This window comes from Anomalospiza imberbis, chromosome 14 (genome assembly GCF_031753505.1).
Source record: "Anomalospiza imberbis isolate Cuckoo-Finch-1a 21T00152 chromosome 14, ASM3175350v1, whole genome shotgun sequence".
Lineage (NCBI taxonomy): Eukaryota > Metazoa > Chordata > Aves > Passeriformes > Viduidae > Anomalospiza > Anomalospiza imberbis.
In genome coordinates this window covers 7933260-7943921 of record NC_089694.1, presented here as the reverse complement: position 1 = coordinate 7943921, position 10662 = coordinate 7933260, and the positions used below count along the sequence as shown (strand labels likewise).

Sequence of the window (10662 nt, the reverse complement as noted above, 5' to 3'; positions counted from 1 at the left end):
GAGCTGTGGGGTATTTACTCTCTTCAGACATACAAGGCCCTAAAACTGATTTACAGGTAGGGAAAAAAATTCCATTCAAAAGTGAAGAAGCAGTTGCCGAAAGGAAAATTTTCAGAACTATTTAGCAATATTATCAAATGCAATATTGCAGATAATCAAAATGTGTCTAAGAGCAACAGGGGGGACTGCAAAGGAAGAGTACTGCAGGTGTGGGCAGAGATAGTCTTAAGGGGCTGAAAGGATGAAAGATGTGAAACAGATGCAATTCTGGCTCCTCAACTTCTGCCCCAAGAAACAACATCATCATTTATGGAGACATTTTATATTTTTTGGGAACATGGAGTTAATGATACTGAGGAAAGAAGAAAATCACAGCAGTGACAAACGTGGTTTTTCCTCTTTCATGAAAGCACCATGATGTATCCGGACACAGCACAATGTATTCATCTTAATTCACTTTTAATTTGGTAAAGCAAATTAGATCCATTTCCAGATTAGGAACCCATACAGAACATAAATAGTGTTTTGAGCTTCCAGCTGCAAACAAGACCTGCAAACAAGAAAAAAATCAGTGGAAGTGATTATGTTAAAAAAAGCAGAAGGAAAAGCTGGTAAAGTCGGAGAGAATATTTGTGTCCTGCTCAGGATTTCCCTGTGGTAAAATGGGTATGAGGAAAGATGCATTTATAGCCTGAAGTTTATGGCCAGCATGCCTGAGCATTCCCACAAGCTCCCTGCTCATCTTGTGGAAGAGCTGCTGAGTGAAAAAAGGCATTGTACATCTGGACATCCCTCAGTCCCCAGGAGGGCAGGAGGGGCTGTGGGCAGTGGATGGGAAGTGCTGCCTTGGTGCTTGTGTCACACTTGGACCTGCCTGACCCCACAGGGGCTCCAGCTGTGCAGAACATTAGAGCATCTTCACTCTAACAGGCACTCTCCAAAATACCCATTGCAGAAGTGACTGTTCTTTATGTCATGACTGATTATGGATTTGAAGAGATAAAAAAGAACATTTTTATATTATGTCTTAATTCCTCAAAAGGGGAGAAAGCTGTGGGGGTTGCAGTCCTCTGTTGCTTATCCACCTAGGGGTCGCCAATTGTTTCCTCTAGCAGACACACCAGCTAACAGCTGTATTAATCATGTCTGCTGTGAGCAAAAAGGCACTTCAGAATTTATTATGCCAGCATTTGGAAGTGCAAAGACACAGAGGTCCTCACAAAACCACAAAGGCAGTTACTTGTTCCTGAATTTGACTTGTTTGTCTGGCACCATGAATGCTTAATGACAGGCTGAGTTTTACTGCAGTGCATGAAAGCTATAGACACCTCTGTGTTAGGAATTCCAGCTTTCTCTTCAACACTGTGGATCTCCCTCTGGCCCAGAGCAACTTGGATCCCTTTCTGAACAGCAGAGAGATGCAGAATCTTCTTGGACCAAGGTAGACTTGTGAGCAGCCTGATGAACTTTGACCTTCTTAGAGATGTGTTGTGCCTATCTCAGTGAGTGCACATCCCCTCTGCCCAGGTTACAGCAGGAGGCTCATCCAGTCACTCCCCACACCAAGCCATCACTTGATACCCATCAGTGACTCATCAGTGCACCAAAGTGCAGCCAGAATTTCATAACCATTAAGATCTCATGTAGGGAGTTGATTCAATAGGAGTAACAACTTGTTCAGAGATACAGAATTAGCAAAACTGGGTCTAAAGCACCATCTCCTCTGCTTTCAGCATCCTTCTGCCAGGAGGGGAGCAGGACCCAATTCCTGAGCAAGCCCTGGACAATACAGAAAGTACTGACTAGCTCTACAGGCATTGCCCAGGCTTCCTCTGACCTCACTGCAAGGGGAGGGCACAGATCTGAAGGGTTTTGAGTCACAAAGGACCAGACTAGCTCAGACAGAGCAGAGGATGGTCTGCAGCTGTGGTGGTGCAGACTCATGACATTTCTGGTTTCTGTGTGAGAGTGATAGGTAGCTGCAACCCTTGTTGCACACTGCTGCCAACACTGAAGATTTAAACTAAACAGAAAACTTCACAGGACTCCATCCTGGTTCTGCATCCTCTTCACACCCCTTCTGCCACCTCAAACTCTGCTACTTCAGCTGCCTCCACAGCAAGGACTAGCAGCCAGTCCCTAAACATACTCAAAAACCTTTGCAGAACTGGAACTGAGAGACCCAATACAAACCCAATTGGTGCTTGTGAAACTCCATTGCTCTGGCTTATGGCTGACTTCATACTGTTATTCCCAGTGCCTTAATTCTGATTATTGTTACAATTATTGCAGCAATGAGAAACTTGGATTCAGGTCCTCTTCACTTGTCTTTCTTCTGCTGGTTTCAACAGCCATAGGAATGAAAGTGTTTATTCCCCCAAGAGCCCCAGGTTCCCACATATCTCTCTACACCTCCTTGTTCATTTTCATAATAACACATAACTAATTTTACTCATACACAGAAAAGAATTCATATGAGTATTAAAAAAAATTTATTACTCTGCAAAGCTATTTTCAGTGTCCTCAAAAACAAGTGGCTTACCATCAGACTCTGGTTTGCATGCCATGAAAAATCCTTACATGAGAGCTGTGATGGGAAGCAGAAGTTAATCTTACCTTAAAATACTTTGCCTTCCCTCATCTAATTAAATATGCAGCAGAGCTCTGTCTTGATTCCTAGACAAGTTAAACAGCAATTCTAGATGGGCTTGTTGCTTCTGAAATTCTAAGTGAGTCAGGAAATATTTTTCCATGCAACTGGATGTTCTCCAGCAGCACGATTTAACACAGCAAGAGCAACGAATTGCTTTGAAATATCTCATTCACCTGCAGACTCCCAGCCCAAGAGCTGTCCCTCCTCTCCAAACTTCCCCAGGGAGCAGCACTCTCAGGGCTTCAGTTCTCTCCAGATGAGTCACCTCCTCCCCATATCAGGGATTAGTCTACCCTAAGGAAACTCAAATGCAAATCCCAAGAACTAAAACCTCCTCTACTGTTCCTCACCATGGCCAGGTCAATCAAAGGAATAGTTAAAGCATCTTACAACAAAACCAAAACTTGAGGATTTTAAAGAGTTCTTTACACAAACACTAGCATGAGGCCTTAACTCAGAACATTTGGATTCATATTTTTAATAATCTTAAGTGTTGTTAATGAAGCAAAACAATGCAGGAGTCCTTACCCTTATTGTGTGTTAAACTTCAGCTTTGCTTAAAAAAAAATCCTCTATCCAGTTTCTGAGAGATCCTGCATTTTCTGCCAATACTGTCCCTATTCCTCCAAATTTTATAGCACCACTACCATTTGAAAAATCTTGCCTAGAAACCATAAATAAGATACTAAACCATAGTATTTAAATAAACAAACAAACAAAACCAAGCCCGAATTCCACTGTCTCTGGTAAATCTTGCCTAATTCACATCATATGAGCCTTTTGACATCAGTTTCTCTAGAGGAAAAGGTAAGACAAGAGGACCCATAAGCCACACTTGCTGTGTTTCCTTCCATCAGTTCTGTGTTTTTAGAGAAGATACAATAGAATATTTGTTGGACACAGGAATGCAGTTAAGAATTGTCTTCACAGGAGCCACATCCAGTGGAGTTTGTGAGTTACAGCTGGAGTCACTAATCTCTGCAAGCAAACACTGTAAAGGAACCTGAAATGGGTCTGAAGTGTCCTGGGTACAAGGTGCAGGGTTTATAACAGCTCATGTCAGAAGGACAAAGCTCATGGCAGCAAAACAAAAGTTAGTAGTTGCTCTGGCAAAGCCCCAGTTTGACTTTTCCCAGGGTCTGGGATGATCATACAAAGGTGCTGGTCCAGCACAGGGCAACTTGACATGTGCAGCATTTGCCTATGCATGGGCTGAAAGGTGGGGTAGCCCCAAGTGCAACTTCATCATGGGGGAGCAGCCAAATGTGAGCAGCAAAGATCATAGGACCCATGGAAAATCATCCAAAATATTTGGGGTGTTGTGATGCAATCACAGCTTTTATTACTAAGGAAAATAATGCACTAATGAGCTTTGCACCAGGTCACTGATTTCTAGAATGAGGCACAATTGGACTGTAGAGCAAAAATGTGTGAAACCCCAAAGAAAACAAAACCACCAGAATCTTAGCAGTTTACATTTTGACTCAGATTTTGGAAAACCATTTAATTTAAATGTTTTCCACACCTGTTTCCCCAGCTGAGCCAGAGAAATACATTGACAAGGACAGACTTGCTGTTCCCTTGTCACTTAATGATTTTCTTTCCTGAGAAAAATGGCATTGTCTTCAAAAAAATATGCATTTACAAAAATTTCAGTCCATTAGTCAATAGTTTAGGGAAAAAAAAACCCTCTAATTTAAAAGGATTGAACCATTCTGTGTGGAAATTTCTTTTCCCCGCACTTATTTTAATACAAGGATGACTCAATTTTTTTTCAGCTCCTGCAGAGAAGTTATATACCATCAGTCAGGCCAATAAACTGGCTGAAATCACTAGGACCCCCTCCATTGTGGGCTTAAATTTCCCTCTCAGTGACTGGCTGAAAAGGTATGTAATCAGTGCAGGAGCACATGTATCTCAGGTAACACAGTGGGAGGCACTGCCCTGGGCATAATTTGCACCAGTAATGAACAATACAGCAACCATAACAGAGCCAAGTGCCTCCTCAAATATATGAATTGTTTCTTGACAATCCTCCTAAGGAGACCATAAAATGCTCCTGGGTGAAACACAACCTACACACAGGATGAGATTTGCTTCCAGCAAATGTGTCTGAAGGGACCACAGGGAAACACATCTCCTAAGAGATGCACAGCCACCCAAGTGAGCATGGAGAGGGCAGGAGAGTGAAAATCTGTCACACAAGTCTCTGCATAGTGGCCTGGGGGCTTTGGTGAAGGAATGTTGTCTTGTTGCCCCGTTAAACCACAGCTCAGGGGTGACTTCACTCATGCTGGTGACTCCTCTGCTCCTTGCTTGTGCAGTGCCTGGCTCGAGGGAGTCCCAGGTAGCTCCTGCTGCTCCCATGTAGTCTGGCAAAGCAATAATGAGGAGGGAAATGAGACACTCATCTTGAGAAGATGAATAATGACTGCAGAGGGGCAAGGAGCTGCTTAAAAATAAATTACATCCTACATAAACAGGACTTCACTTCTTCAACAGTAACTCAAAACTGTCCTGTCCTGCATTTTTTGGACTATGCACGTCATGGAAACACATACACAACCCATGGCAAAGACCTGTCTTACTGAAGGAGGGCTTTACCCAAGAATAGAGTTTATCTTGGATATATGAGAGGCTTCTAGTGTGCTACCCACATTAGATTGGCTCCTCCAATTTACTTAACCTTCAAAAAAAGCCTCTCACCAGTACAAATACTGTCCTTGGAGAGCTGGGGGTTCCACAAACAAAGACAATTTGGAGAAGGAAGTAGCTAAAGTGGGGGCCTAGGAAGACTGGAAGACCCTCTGATGTTGTATCAGTGGGACAAAGAATACACGGTGCAAAGTCAATTCTTCTGGTCTAAGGATGAGGATTTCTGACTGCATTTGGTGAACTCAGGATGACACCAAGCTGCCAAATGGATGCTGCCATGGAAAAAGCAGATGCAATTCTAAGATGTACAAGAAAAGTCATTCCAGTAGAGAGAAAACAGTTTTAGAAATCTCATATAAAACATCTGGAATAGCCTGCAGTACTCTGCTTGTTTGAGAGAATTACTCAAGAAGAAAAGGAATAAAGGAAGAAATGAGAGGAATAGGTCTTTTTCTTGGCTAACTGATTACAAATGGAGAGGCATCGTGGAAGATGTCTCTCTGAGAAACACAGTGCCAGAGAAGAAGGGCAGTCAAGCTGAATCACAACACTGATACCTGAACAAAGGGAATAAGCTGCTCCTGGTGAATGCCAAGGGCTGCACCTTTTCTGATGGTCCTTGTACCTTCCAGCCCTGGGGCAGGAGCTGTCCCCACCCTCCCAATGAAGCACAGGCAGTAAAGCCAGGCCACAAAGCTCTCCAGGCTCCTGCAGTGCTGGTTTAACTTCGGGCCACAGCTGCATAGTCATTAGTGTTTACAAAACAAGTTTCCAGAGAAGTAAAATTACACACCGAGGAAATAATAAGCAGCAATGTAATCAGATGAGACGAGGAGATCATTTCATTACCTGAACCAGGCTTCATTATTCACCATTTCCCTGGCAAGAGCTGATAAATGCAGGCTAATGAATCTTCGCACTTGGACGAGCAGTTGGAGCTGCAGGCTCAGTGCTGCCCCATGCAGAACAGGACCAGGAGATCCAACTGCCGGCTGAAAGCCCAAGAGGTAAAATAAGAACTCATCCATTGCAGCACTGCAGTGAGAAGAGGGAGAGGATTTTACCATGCCTGGCTTGCTCTTACAGAGTCACCTTGGCTGTGGGAATGCTGTGGCTACTATCTGGCTCAGAAGAACAAAGTCTAAACATCCCAAGAACAATAGAGGACGCTGTGTACACTGGTGATATGTGCAAAAACCAGAGCCAGATCTTTGGGAAAAGCCTTTCAGGACCAATAGTATCAGTCCTGACAGCTCCTTCCCCATCCCACCTGTTAAATATCATTCTCAGCCTGGTCATGATACAAGATAACTACAAAGACAGAGGCAACAGCATCAACACACAAAAAGCAGGACCTTTGTCCACTTCTGTGGCACTGTCATTTCTTTAACACAGTTCCCTGTTGCCTACTGTAGCTATTCCTCCTTCTAAAAAGCAGGGAAACAGGAAATGCACCACTCACTGTAGATAATGATTTAAAAAAACAACCTCACCCCCCTAAAAATCCCAAAACACAAACAAACAGAAAAGAGAAATGCTAAAGAAAATATCAGATAAGGGGAACAAGCCCCCTTAACATAAATGAGTTCTCAGAGTTGTGAAGACAATCTCTGCTTTTCCTATACTTTCTGCATGTGTCACCAGCAATGTGGATCCCAAATTTTATATGAAGAAGCAGAACATTTGGCAAGGCTTCTCTGGAAGGAGCTTAGACTCTTAACAGCCCACATAAGATGAAAACCTATTCAGAGAGGAGCACATATGTCCTGACATTAAAGGGAAATACTGCCCTCATCTGTCTTCCAGTGACAGGTTTTATTTTCCTGCCTAGTATGCCTAAGCCATTCATCACTTCCAGGATGAAAAGGTGACTCTGTTGTTGCAACCAGCTCCAAAGTCCATGCTCGGACTCAAGCTATTAAGCAATGCTGCTGTTGGCAACTGGAATCAATATGACCATGTTGCTGCAACAGAGTTTAAATGTAGAAACTCCTCGATTCTCTACACTGAAGACAGTGTCTAGGCTCAAAAGAAGAAAATAATTTGTAGATTCTTTATAAAACTAAAGCCAAACAAAGAAAAAAAATTCCTAATGCCAGGAGAACAAGAATACTAAGAGGCAGCACTGGGATTCAGCAAGACCAGAGTAACCCCTGCTCCTGAAGCCATTTGCACGCTCATGCAGCAAGCAGGGATTTGGGCTCTGGATGTCTACAGTCCAGACAGTTATAGAAAGCACAGAGAACGAGGTTGGTTTGCCTCTTTCATCCACACTGGCAAAAACCCATCATACACAAACACAAACACATAGGAGGCACATTTTAAGCACCATCAGTGGCCCTCAGGAAGGTGAAATGAAGGAGCAAATGAACACACATTCATTCATATTTCATAGAAGTATAAGCTTTGAAATTGGAAAAATACATCTAGTAGACAAAGTATAGCACTAGCCGGTTCTGTGAGGGTTTGGGGTGCAGAAGGAGCCTCTATTAAATGTTCCTCAGTGAGATAATGCCACTGGCCAGCCCATATCCCCAGAAAGTACTGTGGCTGCTGAAAGTGAAGATCCTAGCACATATTTGGTGGCATTTCAGAGCTCTAGAGGAGGACAGCTTTTAAAGCAGATAGAGGTGCTTCTCCACCAATGCCTGTGCCTTTTAGTACTTTTATTGAACTTAGCCCTGCTGAAACTCCAAGATAGGAGCTGGACAGTCCAACTCTGCTTGCTCCCAGTTTGCTGACATCTCTCCTTGCTTGTGCCTTATCCCCCTTAACTACCATTCCTTTTGATTTTATTTTGTAAATCCCAGATTTAATCAAAGTCTGCATCTCCAAAGTTGAGTGTACAGTTTCACAACAACTTAGTGGTTGGAGCATCATCCCAGATCATCCCAGCACAAGCAGACAGGTCTCATTTGATGACAACAAACTGACTCTCTGGCAGCTCAGGGCAGGGGTCTACTCTCAAGCATTGAGTCTGGATTTCAGGATTCCCTCAGAAGCATAATCAGCTCTCACCTAGACAAAGCCTGGAGGTGGCCACAGGCATGGCACAGCCACAAGCTTTGTCCAGCCTGGAAGGCAGGTGATGGAAACAAGGCTGGATTCTTCCTGCCCCACAGCTCCACATTAACATCCAGACTCTTGTGTCTCCACCTAAGGGAGACAGACTGGCCAAAGCTTGCCTGAAACATTTTTATCTGTACAGAAATGCTCATAGGAACATTTTAAGGGTTTAAAAAAAAAAAAAAAAAAAAAAAAAACCCTGAAATTAATTTTGTTTCTAATTGCTACCTAGTTTCCTGGATGAAAATTTTCAAAACAGACCTTCCAAACTGATTTTCCTGGAAACATCAATCCCAAATGATCTTTTCCAAGATCACAGAAGAAGCAGTGCACTCAGGGCTGCCTGGCCTCAGGCCCTCCAGCTGAACTGAGGATCCCTCCTGTGACACCGTCACAGTAGTTTTTCCCAGGTCACCATTTCCAGAGTCTGGTTAATGTCTCAGAAATCAGTCTCTCACTACAGCCTTTTTACCTGACACCTTAATTTGATCTGTCATTTCAGAGCCCTGTAGCTCTATCTGAACAGGTGGAATATGGCAGATTCCTCTCATTATTTTAGTCTTTGTCAAACACCGTTATTAATTCACCGTAATCGTCACATTTCTGGATTTTCCATAAGCGTTCTCCTTTCTCTCATCAACAGCTGCATTTTGACACTCTGTTATTCCCTCCCACATTGCCATCTGCCTTCCCAGCCTGTCCTGGGCGTAAGACATGGGTTTGCTTCTTTGGGGTCTTATCTGGAGTTTCCTCTTCTGCTTTTGAAGTACCTCAACATTAGTCAGCAAAGTAAAACTAAGGACCAAAATTCCTGGTGGTCATTTGCTTGAGTTTAATCATTCTGGCCACAGAACACCTGGGGAAATTCTATCTGTCTTCATGCTGCTAGTATTTTACCAACATGTATGTGCAGCTACAGGCTGCCTTGCAGGCATCCAGGTTAGGTGGTAGAGATGAACATGAGGTCTCTGCTTTCTTGAAAATGCCACAACTCGTCTTTTAAAGGGAATTACCTTTCTTTACCTTACTTTTATTAACACTGGTGGAGTGGGATCTGCTATCATTGGTGCTTGCTGCTGGTTTCACCCTGTAGAACTCTGGCTGCCCATAGCAAAGCCAGTCATGGTTTCCATAATTTTTAAAAATTATAGTAAGAAACTCTGCCGAGAAGTTTTATTTTCCTGATTGCTTGAAGGAAAATATTGAAAGTCTGGAACTCGGGAGATTGTGCAATACAGGGAGATATCCAGATGAAACTGTATCCAAACTCTGTTTAATGTGAATCTGTTTGTGTCTGGCAGAGGACACAAAAGAGAGAAAATTCAATGCATTTCTCTTGGCAACAGTCTTCTTTTTCTTGTAAATGAGTTAAAGTTTGCAAATATGAATCTTATACTTTGAAGTTTACTCTCCAAGACAGTTGTATGAGATTAAACCACAGGTCCACAGCAGGCCAGGATCCTGTCCCTGACACCAACCTGGATTAGGCACCAGGGAAGAGCATAAAACCCATAGATGCATTACAGAACCCTTTGCATAACATTCTCCAAGTCTCCTGAACCAGGAGTAGTATCTTGTCGAGAGCTGTTCTTTTTCATTAGTTTTTCTAAATTATTTTGAAGCCATGCAACCATTTAGTACCAACACCTTTTGGGAAGGAGCTCTACAGTTGTACTGAGCATTGAGCAAAACATTCCTCCTGTGACTTCAAAGCTAACATCTAGTTATGTTCCCATCATTTATCTGGTTCTAAAATTGCTAAAAATAGTGAATAGCCATCTGTCTCAGTTTTGGATACAAATTTTAGGAGAAAATGCCCTGGAATGAGCATTTCCTCTGAAAGGGAAAGGGCTTCAATAAGTGGATTTTCTTCTGCCAATGAAAGAAAATCAAACAAAAAAACCCACAACAAAAAAACCCTGTGTTGATTAACAAAAAAAAAAAAAAAAAAAAAAAAAAAAAGGGAGGGGTGCTGTAAGGCACAGAAAAGGATTGAATAAATGCTAGATATGAGCTCCCAAAAACTCACCTACACTCCCTCCCATCCATCCACACCCACAGCACCAAAAAAAAAAAAAAAAAAAAAACCAAAAAAACACTAAGGAAAAAAAAGGCCAACACTTAGGCTGTCTTTTCATGCTTTCTCTGCTGCACATCACATTCAGATGCACACGTACACTTCATCTCCACGCTGACTCCATGCTTCACTGAGATGCAGTTTTACTCTTTCATAATAGGCTGAGTTGTCACACACTGATAAATTAGTTCAAGAAATTTATCTCAAACCT

At 42.6% G+C, this 10662-nt stretch overlaps 1 long non-coding RNA gene across 1 annotated transcript in view; it reads left to right on the top strand.

Moving 5' to 3' along the window:
* LOC137482450 (uncharacterized) overlaps nt 1–10662 on the top strand; it is a 63167-nt gene that overhangs the window by 24112 nt on the left and 28393 nt on the right. The window lies entirely within an intron of this gene.